The sequence below is a fragment of the Callorhinchus milii genome, unplaced genomic scaffold (genome assembly GCF_018977255.1).
Source record: "Callorhinchus milii isolate IMCB2004 unplaced genomic scaffold, IMCB_Cmil_1.0 Scaffold1, whole genome shotgun sequence".
Taxonomy (NCBI): Eukaryota; Metazoa; Chordata; class Chondrichthyes; order Chimaeriformes; family Callorhinchidae; genus Callorhinchus; species Callorhinchus milii.
The window spans coordinates 84,053,653-84,067,657 of record NW_024704742.1 but is presented as its reverse complement, the minus strand read 5'-3'; the positions used below and the strand labels follow the sequence as shown (position 1 = coordinate 84,067,657).

Sequence of the window (14,005 nt, the reverse complement as noted above, 5' to 3'; positions counted from 1 at the left end):
CTCTCCAGGGTCCTTAATGTGACCACTTAAAAAACAAACACTTTACCATTTGGCACAAAGGAGTACCGTTAAATCTAAATAGTAGCTGTGAAACTTGAATATAATATATTATAAAAGGAAAAAAATAATCTTGTTACACAGCACATTTTGCCCATAAAACACACAGTCACTACACAATTTCCTATGAAGTAATTTGAGATGGCTCAACAATGTGACAAGGCACCCTATCAAATGCAAGGATTATTATTGTCTTGTCCCTGTCATTCTCAATTTGGCAATTCATACCTTTTTGTGGAACATTATTGTACGCATATTGGCTGCCATGCTTGCGTATAAAACACACAGTCACTACACTTTATAGTACATCCTGAGAAGCACTTTGAGATGTCCTCACAATGTGAAAGGCGTTATATCAAGTGTAAGGATTCTTATCTTTTGAGGTCTTATGTAGCTCTCAGCAAACATTATTTAAATGCTACAACTGCCGAAAACCTCACTGGGCTCAGGTTTTAAATTGAGTTAAGGGTTGAAAAAATTTGAAGATGTCCTTAACAATAATCCTTACATTCAAAATATCAACTGAAGCCAAAAGATTGGTGCGAAACAAACTGGTGCAAAGCAAACATCAAGTATAGCTGCGTTATTGAAGGTGAATATGACTCACCAGCGATCATTAGGTGAAAATCCGTTGCCCAGCTTTTTGATGCAGATTGACTAAAAGAGTCTTATTTTGCCGTTTCCCTATTATCCAAAAAAAATCCTAATTTATTTTAAGACTTATTAGACACTGTAATGGTATCACGACTTTTTGTATAAATGCATACAATCTCAAAACAACCTGCTGTTCAAAATGTAACTTTTAGTGTCTTTAGTTCATGAAGAAATCAGGCCTTCGGTGTAACAAGTTGCAAAAACAGTTACTTCTAGAACATCTGCTGTGAGAAACAGTTTCACAAGGTTACTTCAGAAACTGTTACCACCACACTCCGCCAATCTACACCCTAATAAATGAACAGAGGTCAGGATGTGAAGAAATACAGAGGGAATGTGCCAAGTTCCATCCTGGAAATCTCAGTCGGTGAAAGATGTATGCCAGCAGACAGAATGGACAACAGTGGCACACAGCTCACACTACCTTTCAGACATACGGATACGAGCCAAAGAGCCAAATAGAAAGAGCTACTTGCAGTTGCAGATGAAAATGGCAAACAGTTTCTCCTGCAAAAGATTGGCTTCAAGAAAAATTCTTCCTCACGCACCTCTGAATGTAAACTCCAGTACACTGAATTATTGTGTACACTGACGTACACTGTACAACAAACATCCTTGAAGTTGCAGTCGGTAAAAGACAACATAGTAAACAGCATTCTTATCAGTCAAGGAATGCAATTGGTCTCAACAATCCTAGGCTAGAGGGAAGAAAACAAGCCAGTTTCCCTTCCTGATCCCCATTGAGGGACAATTTTGCAAAATTGTGAATGTAGGGCATGCACTGGGCAAGAGTAGGACAGGGATTGAAAAACCTAACACTCTCAGTCAGGTTTCACATATTGTCACTTAAGAGAGCAAAGTTTCAGTGGGAGTCGTGCATCCATGGAGTTGCACGCTTCAGAAAGATGAAAGGAATCCAAGTGCCTTCAGGACACAGAGACGAGAAAGAGCAAAAAAGTAGAAAAACTGGCATTTAAATTGCATTATTGTTTCAGGAACCAATTTTTTAAAAATGAAACATACTTTTTCAGTGAACTAGAAAGTAGGAGGAGTCCTGTAGCGTGGAGTCCAGAAGCTCAGTGGTTAGAGCACTCACCTCCCAAGTGAGGCACTTGGGTTTAATTCCCGGCAGGGCAAGTTTCCTTATTCCACAACCTTCTGTTTATCAAGCAGTAAGCAGGAACCTGGTTGTTAATAGATTGGCGGATCACTTTTCCGGTGGTAATAATTCCTTCAAAAAAAAATAATAAAATTGGTCACTCAATCCATGACTGTTTGTGGGATACTGCTATGTGCAATTGACTGCCACGTTTCACCCACAAAATAAATTTGCTTTACCGTACATTCTGTGAAGTGCTTTGAGATATCTTGAAGATGTGATAAGGGGATACCAAATGCAAAGATTATTATTATTATAACTACTGGCCCACTTGAACTTGGGACCCTCTTTGTTTGTGTGATCCACTTTAACACTGCTCAGTGCTTTACCAATTGAGCTAATCTAAGAATATTACAAAAATAATTCAGGGAATGAAAACTGCACTACCCACTTCTACATACAATAGTGACTGGCATGATCCCACAATTACTGGGATTACCCCAAATTATGAAAAGATGTACATGTACTAATGAAAAGCCATGCTCCATTCAAAATGAACCACTGGTATTAGCTTGGTACACATCAATTTATTCCTTGGATTGAGAAGTTATTTTCACAATCCAAATATTGTACAACATTCCCAGAGGTTTATTCCAGCAACTTTTTCTACCTTCAATTCACATGGTAACTCTTTTCAAAGTCAAAACTTTCTTAAACATCTTCATTCTCAGTAAATAGACCTGTACAACTTGAATCGACAAAATTCTAAATGTTCCTTTAATTGACTTTAAGGTCAATTCACAAACTTGCAGAAATGGAAAACTACTGTACCACATTATAATTGAGGACTTGACAGATCCTAAACCAAAGACTAGCATTTTACATTCTGCTGTTCCCAAAATGGACTTGGTATGGAAACCAACCCAGAACTCAATCTACCTTACACTGATTTTGGGAGGACGTGAAATGGCAAATTGATATTAGAATTACAGGCTGGCTTTGGGCAAGTGTCGAGTCCAATCTCACCTTTGACAATTCTGATATGTATTCAATGCTGATAGCTGCCTCAGATAGATGGTGTGGCATCTTTGAACATGGGCTGAAAGCACTAATGTATGTCTTAAAGCGCAATACTCTATTAGATTCTTGATGATTCAAGCTACTATCAGCTGATTATCTTATGCTCAATTAAGGGATCTCACCAGAGTTGTGGCAAGAGCAGAACAAATCTACTTTTTTTCACCCTTTATTACATTCCACTCTTTTCCATATCTCTTAATATTTTTACTGCTTGAATGTGCATATACAGTAATTCCTTTTTCAATATTACTGATTCAGCCTGACACACTGACAACCGTTCAAGCAAAGAAATTCCTTTTAAACTCTCCCTCGAATATTTTGCTGATAATCATAAAACTATGTCTGTCTTGTCACAAGTTCCTCAACTAACAATAACAATAAGAAAATTATATTTGCATAGCACCTTTCACATCAGGAGGATATCCCAAGGGGCTGGACAATCAGTGTTTCAGACCCGAGCTGAGGGTCGAGATCAGGGAGGGTGGAGGGCAGGTGGGGAAGGAGGGTGACCAAAGGTACGGTCGAAGAGGAGGGTCTTGAGATGGGTCTTGAAGGAGATAAGGGAGGGGGGAGGCAGAGCCACTGCGGGATGGAGTTCCAGAGGGTGGGGGCAGAGTGGCTGAAGGTGGGGAATGTGAAGCAGGCCAGAGCCCGCTAAGCGGAGGGAGCAGACAGGTTGGTAGGGGGTTAGGAGGTCACAGAGGTAGGGGGGAGCAAGGCCATGGAGGGCTTTGAAGCTGCGGACTAGGATCTTGAACTGTATCCTCTGTGTGATGGGAAGCCAGTGGAGTCGGGCAAGAATGGGGGTGATAGGGTCACTGAGCCTGGTTCGGGAGACACAGGCTGCAGAATTCTGGATGATCTGCAGCCTATGGAGGGAAGCTTTGGGGAGGCCGAAAGCAGGGAATTTGCATAGTCAAGCCTGAATGTTATGAATTTCGGCAGCCTGCGGTGTGAGACAGTGGCGGAGCTAGGCAATGTTGCGGATGTGGGGAAGGCAGTGTGGATCATGGCACGGATGTGGGGTAGAAAGGATAGTTGAGGGTCAAAGAAGACACCAAGGTTCCTGAGTGTCTCAACGAGGTGGAGTGTGCATCCTTGGATGGTGATGCTGTCAGCGCTTGAGGTGTGGATGCACTGATGGGAGCCAATCAGGAGAGCCTCCGCACACATGTGGAAGTTGACCCCATGTCTGCGGATGATGTCACCAAGAGGGGGCATATAAATATTGAAGATGGGGGACCATGGACACAGGCCTGAGGAATGCCACACGAGATGGTGCAGGGGCTAGAGGAGAAACGGTTTGTGGCGATGAAGTAGAGATGGTGTGAGAGGTATGATCTGAGCCATTCAATGACAGAAACATGAAGGTTGAGGTGAGAGGGAAGATGGTGGATGAGAATAGAGTGGTCAAGTCGTCAACGCTATCGAAGGCATCAGTGAGGTCAAGGAGGACGAGGAGGCAGAGGAAGCCCTGGTCACAGATGGACAGAATGTCATTTGTTACTTTGACCAAAGCTGCTTCTGTGCTGTGGGCGGCACGGAAACCCAATTGGAGGGGTTTGTGAAGGGAGTGGCCCGAGAGGAAGGAGCGAAGCTGGGAAGCAACAACTCGTTCCAGGACCTTGGAAAGGAAAGGGATGTTGGAGATGGAGCAGTAATTTGAGAGCAGGGATGAGTCCAGGGAGGGCTTTTTAAGGATAGGAGAGATGGCGGCTGTTTTTAAAGGGGTGCGAACGATGCCAGTGGAAAGGAAGAGGTTTATGATGTCTGTGAGTAGAGGGACAAGGAGATAGAGCTGGAAGGTAAGGAGAGGGGTAGGGATAGGGTCGAGGGAGCAGGTGGTCAGTTTCATGTGGGTTATAGTGAGAGAGGTGGGGGAGACAGGATCGAAGGTGTGGAGGGAGGGATGGGTAGGGGTCACTGTGTGAGAGGGAGATGGGGAGGGGGTAGTAGACGGAAGGGCAGCAGCAGCTGACTAGATCCCCTCGACTTTGGTTTCGAGGAAGTCCAACATCACCTCGCAGTTGGAGGAGAGGTGAAATAATCCCCCTCCATTTACCGTCTCATGACTCTTCAGTATCTTAAACATTCTATCATTTCTATAATTTCCCTCTCAATCTCCTCTGCTCAGCAGAAGAAGCCCCAATTTAATTCTTTAAATAAATTGTAAATGGTTTTATACTGGATATCGTCCCCCCCTCTCCCCCACCCGACCCTCAGCTCGGGTCCATAACTCTATCAGTCCAGCACCATGGGACGTCCTCCCGACGTGAAAGGCGTTATATATATATAATTTTGTTGTTGTATTACACCATTTACATCTCTATGCCATCTTTCTTTTAATGGCGAGCCCCAAATAAACCCTACATTCAACACAGCGTCTTTCACATCAGGATTCTCAAAGCGCTTGACACTAAAATTAGAGTGACTGGTTTTTTTAGGCTAACGGGGCAGCCAATGTGGGCACAGCAATGTCCAGCAAACAGCCATATGTCAACTGAAACCGAACCAACTTACTAATTGCAATGTAATTTCCTACAAAAGTTTTAAAATCCATTCCACTCATTCATCTACATCAAAATCCTTCAGTCTGAATGAATCACTTTAAGGACAGTGTTCCTTTCCTCTTTCTTTCCCCTCCCCCCAGCACAATACAATCCTTAATCAGTAGCCATTCTTCATACATAAGCCTGAACAGTCAGTATTGCCAAGCTATTTGATGATGGGGTGGGGCGGGGGGGCGGGGGAGAGAGGAAACACAGAAATGTATCACAGCCGCGTTCAGTCCTGTCCTCACTCAACAACATGCACAAACATTTTCTGACAGCAAGTCACCAGATAGTGATCAGGAGTGGGAATCTAACCTTTTCCCACCAATTGTAGCATCCCAACTGCTGGTCCTGGTGACCTCTGTGCCCTGCAAGACTAACTAGATAAAAGATTTGTAAAATAAGGGGACGCTGGAAAGAAAATGCAACAATCTGCATTGCAGGCCTCTGAGGTACAAACGTAAAACTTTTATTTGATCCATAAAACAGATCCACATGATTCAGTGTCACCTTCACAGACTAGTTTCTTCCCCGTTCACTTACTCCTCCATCAACTGAAATGAATATTCATCATCACGTGTTCGTCTACACCACATTTTGGAGTAAAAATCCTGTGAAGCACATTGAGATGTCTCGACGACGTAATAAGGTGCTATATTAAATGCAAGGATTATTATTGTTACTATTGTTGCACAGTGTAAACCTCCATTTATTTCAAATTTATAGAACAGAAAAATTCCCAGCACACACAGTGCTGTTAAAACTTTTAAATGAGTAGCATCTGGACAGACGGCTGTGGCACACTGAAGGTTTGAAACGAGGAAAGAGCAGGGCGGAAAACTCACAGTAACTGTTCCCGCGGGATCTACCCTGCCCGGGATCAATGCAATTGTTGAAATTTTCTGAATTTTTTCGGCCAAGCAGTAGTATTGTAGACAGAAAATATTTAACATCTTCACATTTGCAGCCTCTTTCTTCCTTTGGGTCACCGCATGCTATGCCTTGTTCTTCGATATAAAGGGCAGGCAGAGGTCCTCATGCCCGGCTGCTCAGCAACCACCCACAAGGACATCTGTATTTATTGCCCTGACTTTCTCCTCTCCCTCTCCCCCCCCCCATTTCCTGTGGAAGAGAGCTTAGTTTTCACTCAAAATCAGCCTCGTCGACTGACAAGAGAAGAAAGAATAAAACTCTGAATCCTAATTCACTTGACTGTTTGCAACACATTGCTGTGCGCAAATTGTCTGTTGCATTTGCTTATAAATATACTGGCAATACCTTAAACAGCAATTATGTGTGAAGCACTTTAAGGGGAGGTTCAGGATTGTAGGCACTATATAAAAGGCAAACATTTACGGTTATGTTCTACCTTATCCTCCAGGGATGGATGGGGGGAGGTAAGCAGGGCCTCCTTGGAGCTAAGCTGGTTCAGGGTGACATGCTTCGCAACAGAAAGTTAGAATCGAGTTACCCCTCTGCTGCGGTTTCAATAGTTCAGTTCCTGAGCCAGGCGGGTCATTAGTTGGACTTGGAGCAGCAGACTGGTAATTGTGGGCAGGGACTCTTTCTCACTCAGCTCCTGTTAACTCTACAAGCCAAAACCCCAACGGATAGAGTGGTCCTAGCTGGACAATTAGTGAGAAGCTTGCCAGACATGCTTTCAATAGCAAGCTATGCTGTATTAGCTGGTTGAACTCGAACAGTACTCCAACTCACTCTGGGGCACCCAAGCCATGGCTCTTGCCAACCGGCACTTCGACTCTCTCGAATTAGGTAAGCATGAAGCTTACCTCCAGGAAGAGAAGTGCAGATTTCATTCCAAACACTTAGGTGGCATATATGGAACTCAGTTTGGTTTGGATACTCTGAAGGATGATAATGGGTTTCACCATACATCAGACAGATACCCAGTTGACCCCCCAAAAATGTTCTATTTCAGACTGGTGTACCAAACCATCATGCAGTCTGTACTGTTATCCATTAAAAAAAATAAAAAATTGTACCAGTTATTCTCAGCATTAAATATCACGTGTTACATTTTCTGACGGTTTATAAGAATGTCTTTGCAAACCAGTGTCACGGCACTTTGTTCAGTGTTGCAAATACAGAATGCATGTTTAACTGGCAATACTAGTAGTCAGCCTACAGCCCCATTATTGTCTGTATCTTAGTTCACAATTTTTACATTTGCTATAGCACCTTTCACATCAGGGTATGTCCCTAAGCACTTCATGGCATTTACTGTAAAGTGAGGTGACTGTGTGTTATGTGGGCAAAAGAGGCAGACAATCTGCACACAGCAATGTCCCCCAAACATCCATTGAGTAATTTTTTTATCTGGGGGGATTACTGGCCAATACACCAAAAAAAATTCCCTTCCTTTTTCTTCTTACCTAGTGATCCTGATTTCTTGTCAGACAGCTGCAAAATCATGAAGTAAATTTTCAAAGGGTGGAGAACATGTGCACAAAATTAATAAAGGTGAGAAATACCCTCTAAGGGGAGGGGGCTGAGAGAATGAGTATCAGGAAACATCACCAGACTACCATTTCAACTATAAATAGGGAAACTATACAATTAACTTTGTTGACTCAATAATTAGTGGGGCCTATATAGGTCATTATACACACTGACATTTGTTGTCACACTGTTTTGCAAAATGGGATCATGTTCATCAAAAGGCCATTGTTCCCACGAAACAAAAGTGCTTACAACGGCCTGCCACTAGAGATTGAGTGAAATCTCCACCTTTAATCTCATTTAACACTTCAAACTACAGTTAGCGTTACATCCTTCCAGGTTGACACTGCATTTATTGTGCCTGAATTCCATTTACGATTTACATTAACTCACTGTAAACTAAGACATTAATCCCAACATTTGTCTTAGCACTTTATTTTGTCAACACCTCAAAGTACTTCCGAGGATTTTTACTGTAAAGTGTAGCTATTTGATGGCCATGATTTCCAGGAGCAAAAAAGTATGCACTTTAGAGAGTCTCAACAAGGCTGGATTTTGATTAGGGGGCTTTTGGTGTGATTGATTTACTGAGATTATCTCAGATGCAATCAAAATATTTTACAATACAATTATTTTGGGGGAGGGGGGTGGATTAGCTGGGTGTCTGACACATGTGGAAACCCATCACCATGCCTAAGAGTATCCAACCCAAACTGAGACTTCCATGCATCCTACTTACATGTGGAAATCCCAGAGAGAGATTGTTGAAATGGAATGTGCACTCTACTCTCTCTCTGCAGGAACCCATTCTGCTTACATAATTCCGGAAAGTATTAGGCACAGGTTGGCAAGAGCCAAGGCTTGGGGACCCCGGAGTGTGTGTTGGTACTGCTGGAGTATAACCAGCTGAAACTGCATAGCTTGCCATTGATATCGCTGTCCAGCAAGCTTTCCCGCTACTTGTCCAGCTAGGACCACCCTACTAGTTAGGGCTTTGGTTTGCAGGGTTAACAGTAGCTGAGTGGATGATTCCCTGCCCCCAGTGACTGCCTGCCTTTCCAGGTCCTGCCAATGAGCCAGACTGGCTGTGCTGTCATTAGCAGTGCCCTGGAATACTGTAGACCCACCTGTCTCAGGAACCAGACTACCGAGACCGCCACAGAGGGCTGAATCGATTCCGACATTCCGTTGACAGATACGCCACCTTGCAGCCAGTTCAACTCCAAGGAGACCCTGCTCACTTCTCTCCTGCCCCCCACCCCCACACTCCCCTCCCCCCCCACACACACACACAGAGGATAATCAAGATAGTTTTACAATACAAATAAAACGTATTTGTACATAATTCTCCTCACACTCTTCACTGGGCCTTTGATCCCTTTTTCCGTCTATCAAAGCATCAATGCAGCCTCTGTACCTTATCCAAGTGGCCATTATTTACTTGTGAATCTTATCGAGTATTGACAAGAGGGAAGGGAAGATCGCAGCCTGTTTACACGTACACATGCATTTTTTACTCAGTTAATTGCATTAATCACAGATGCTTTCCCCCAACCCATTAAAGTGCAACATGTGCTAATATTAGCAAGTTATTTTTGTATTATCTTCGCTGCATACATGTAAGAAAATGGCTGCACAGTTATTTTGCCGTTACACTGAAAAAAACAGATCTGTATTTAAACAGGTTATTTCTGTTCCTATTTGAATTGCACAATATAATATGACTTGCATTTAGATTTGTAGCACAAGGCAGAAATATAAAACCTAGTGTCTCATCTTCACAACCAGAGACAGAAATTGTTTGAATTGGTTTTCACCACAATCTCAAAAACAGGTACACTTATCCTTAAAGGCAAGCCTATGTCAAGTTTAAGTTTAATTTTGGACAACACCATGTTAAGTGAAAACAATCCTGAACACTTGAGTTACAACAAATACAAAATTATACAATTTTAACTGTTAAATGGGGAAGAAATTAAAACATCCATTCTTTATTTTACAAGTTACTTTGAAACTGAATCTGTTGTTTTGCCCCTTCTTTTCCCATATTCAGATCATACCTGAAAACTTTCCTCTTCGACCATGCTTATGGTCACCTCCCCTTTTCTCCTTGGCTCGGTGTCAAACTATCATAGTTCAGTGTTCCGAGACTCTACGCATGAGGGATGCTTTATAAATAAAAGTTATTGTTGTCAACATATCATCACTATCATAAGAATCATCAACACCATGATGGTATTTCAGGACAATCCTGTAATTTTAGTTAATACAAAATTTAACCCATTTCCTAGAACCTTGTTATAAAGTACCACTTTTAGAGCAAAATTACAACTGCCAGATACCAAAAGCCAGAATTAAAATGATTCAGTCAGGAAGAAAATAAAAACTTTTGGTGTTAATTTTCAATTGGCTATCATTTCCCCCACCCTTCTGAATTACAGCCATTATCCATTGACATCAGAACTGAATCCACCAAACACAAGCTACAGGCCACATTCATACATTGGATGCCAAGGTCACTGGCACTAGAGAGTTACAAGCTCATACCCCAATACAAAATAAACTTTCCTATAACAATTTGGAAATTATATCATGGAAATTTTGTAAAAAAAATCTATAAATTCTGGTTCCCGCAGCTTACGGTCAAGAGTACTAAGAACCGCCCTTGTGGTCCAATTTTAATTCTACTAGATCATTTATTCTCCCCAGAGTTCAACCAGCCTGGATACATCATCAAGCAATCAAAAGTGCAGTTTTCGAGATGACTCAATCACATATTCAGGCTTGATCATGAGCAGTCACGCTCAACTGAGATACACAAACAAGAAGCAATAACACAAACAACAGGTATCAAACAACAGTTGTTACAGCTGATAAGGCAAACTAGAACACAAGTCTTTTACGTCACAAGGCCACTCCCTCCTCAACCAATAATAAACCATAGGCATTACTGAATCAGTAGAACTCTCACCTCTGAGTCAAAGGTACAATGACAAAGTTGAGGACTTTGAGCTCATTGTCTGCGATGTGCTGGGAGAGCACTGCACTGCTAAAGATGACGTATTTCAGATAAACCAAAATACTGTCTGCCTGTTCAGATGGAAGTTAAAGATCTCATGGCACTGTTCAAAAGGAGAAGGAGGTTTCTCCCCATGGACAACAATCCACAGATAAAATTGGTTCTTCACTTCATGGTTGTTTGTGGAACATCGCTGTGTGCAAATTGATTGCCAGTCAGCCTACAATACACAGTCTATAATTCCCGATTTGACATGTTTCAATGAAGGACTAATACAATACAAAATTACATTTGTAAAGCGCCTTTCATGTCTTAATTCACTATATCAAATGCAAGGATTATTATTTTTATTAATAAATAATAATAAATAAACAATAAGTGAATAACAATAATAAGGACTTCGACTTATTCCATTTATAGGGGAAAATTCTGCATAGACTACCCAAATCCCAAAATCAAATCAGACAAACTCCATATTCAAACCTGTCCATTCTCTCTCCACAAACACTATACCATTTATCTCACCAACAGGTCCAAAGTTACAATGTCATAAATCATGAACCAATAACAATAAAGGCATTTCATGCTGCATCATTTGATTACTAACTTCACATTTTACACTACCTAGTGTCTATTTTATGGAAACTTTATATAATTTTTAAACAAATAATAAAATAATCCTTGCATTTGATACAGCATCTTATCATGCCATTGAAACATCTCTCAAAGCACTGCACTGGATTTACCCTAAAGTGTTGTAACTTTTGATTTGAAGGCAAACAACAGCTAATTTGTACATAGCAACAAAAACAACTTGCATTAAAATCGCTCACTTCATGCGGGGCATTGTCTCACGGGCACACGTCTGTTTGTTGAACACAGCAATGTCCAACAAATAGACCTGAGATGAATGATTCATTTTATTTAGAGGGTTATTAGCTAGGACACTGAAGAAAAACTCCCCTTCTGAATATGTGATGTCTAATGCATTTCAAATGCCGTATTTTTGTTTGCCTCACAATACATTCAGATTGAGGGGAAGTGGTTTTGTGGAATTAAAGGCTTTTATTGTTCCAAATGATCTTGGGAAAGATAGAAACAATAAAATTCCCAGTAAATAGAAACCATTGATTTGAGAATATTACTTAAAAATGATTTTGCCTTGCATTCTGCAATCTGCCCTGGCAGCCCAGATGATATCAGAAACCCTTGCAAGTGAAAGACCTGGGTTTGATTCCCGGTAGGGCGAAATGTTGGGCAAGTTTCCTTACTCCACACACATCTGTTTACCTAGCAGCAAGTAGGAACCCGGTTGTTAGTCGATTGGCGGATCGCTTTTCGGGGGATAATAATCCTTCAAAAAAAACAGTAAGAATTTGGTCACTCAATCCACGACTGTTTGTGGGATGCTGCTGTGTGCAATTGGCTGCCACAAATCTACAGTCAATTCACTTTACAGTATATTCTGTGAAGCGCTTTGCGACGTCTAGAAGACATGAAAAGCGCTACATCAAATGCAAGAATTATTATATTATTATTATAAGTGCAAACCAATCTCTTGCCAGCCCAAGCGCAATGAAGTGGTGGGTTAAACAATACATAATTACTAATGTGTTTGTGTCTAAAGGCAAATTTATACCACTATGTTTTTGTAAGACACATTGTTCCAATTTGTACAACCAATGATAAGTTTCCAAGGGAGAGGATAAAACACTCCAAGATGCTACCCCACATGAAGGGCACTATATAAATCCAAGTTGTTGTTTCTTTATTAAACAATTAAGGTTCAAGTGCCCCTGTATCAATTGATCCTTAAAACTAACAAGATCTAAAAAACAAATACCCTGAGGGAGGGGGAAGAGGTAATAGTAGAGAGGAGAAGAGAAATGCTTTGAAAAAATATACTTGCCAAAACCAAACAGGCCTGCAATAATCCAAATACTTGTGGACCTGCCTCACAGGGACATGGAGGTATAGGCATGTCCCCTTTCATCTGAACCAAAGCCCCGATAGGTAGGGCAATTCTAGCTGGAGCATTCTAATGAAACAAACCAGTGCTTCATATTGGTAGTTTGCCCAATGACCATTGCCAAGAATGAAAGATACACTCCTCAAATTACAACAAACACTACTCAAAATGTTGTGGTCGCTGAATTCATTTTTTTTAAAAAAAAAGCTCAAGTAAAACTGGTTATCATTCATATTATAGAACATTTGTCATGACTTCATCCCTCTGTGGATACACTCAGGACACAAGACAGAATGAGATCATTATGGTAAGCTGCCATCTTGGCTCGCCAGCCAGCCTTACATTTCTAATTTCTATTGTAAGAAAGTGAAAAAAAAGCAAATAATAATGCAAACTGTGATTTGTTTTCCTCCCGGTTACTACCTTGAGCTTTCAATTTTTTTCCTGAAGACAATAAAGCTTCTAGCAAACCGTACACTCAGAAACAAAATCATCAAGGTATTTCAAGATATTTGGCAAAGTTTTGGTTTGTAAATAAACATGAAGTGTACCAACCTACATCATGTCAAAATTCATTATCACTTCATTTGTATAGACCATATCAAAAACTACAGTAGATAAGACAAAGAACCAAACATTACCTCTAGGTGGTAATAGCCCTTTAAGAATTAAATTAAGCTGAGTGCAATTACTTCCATTCAGTACTTTTTTTCCAAAAAAAAAGAAGTCTTTGGGAAGCATAATGCAATCCATGCTGCGGCCAACCATCAAGCTCACCCGTGGAGCGAGATGCCGCTTTTTGGCATCTTTCTAAAACGGTTACATATTTATTAAGAAAATATCAACCACTTGGGGAATCAAAGTGTTTAGTCCCTGGGGTGGCGGAACACAGAGAAGGAGCAGTATTCGCTCCTGGGCTGCAGCAGTGCAACTGAATGAAGCTCCACACACACTCCAAGGATTGAGTCATTGGCTCCATAAACTCCATAACCACGTATTACAGCCCAAGCCAACAGATCAACAGCAACGTGTTACATTTGCAGAGCGCCTTTCACGTTGGGAGGGATGTCCCAAGGAGTTGGACATGCAGGGATTTGGACACAAGCAGGGAGTTG

At 41.3% G+C, this 14,005-nt stretch overlaps 1 protein-coding gene across 3 annotated transcripts in view; it reads right to left on the bottom strand.

The window, feature by feature from the left end:
• Positions 1–14,005, bottom strand: part of lpar1 (lysophosphatidic acid receptor 1) — an 80,337-nt gene that overhangs the window by 64,142 nt on the left and 2,190 nt on the right. Inside the window, exon 1 of one of the 3 annotated variants that reach the window (XM_007906531.1) lies at positions 1,735–1,800. The exons of the other annotated variants lie outside the window; for them this stretch is intronic. The gene's annotated coding sequence lies outside the window, so the exon portion shown is untranslated. Of the gene's footprint in view, positions 1–1,734; positions 1,801–14,005 lie in introns of those variants that run through there. 3 annotated transcript variants of the gene reach the window in all.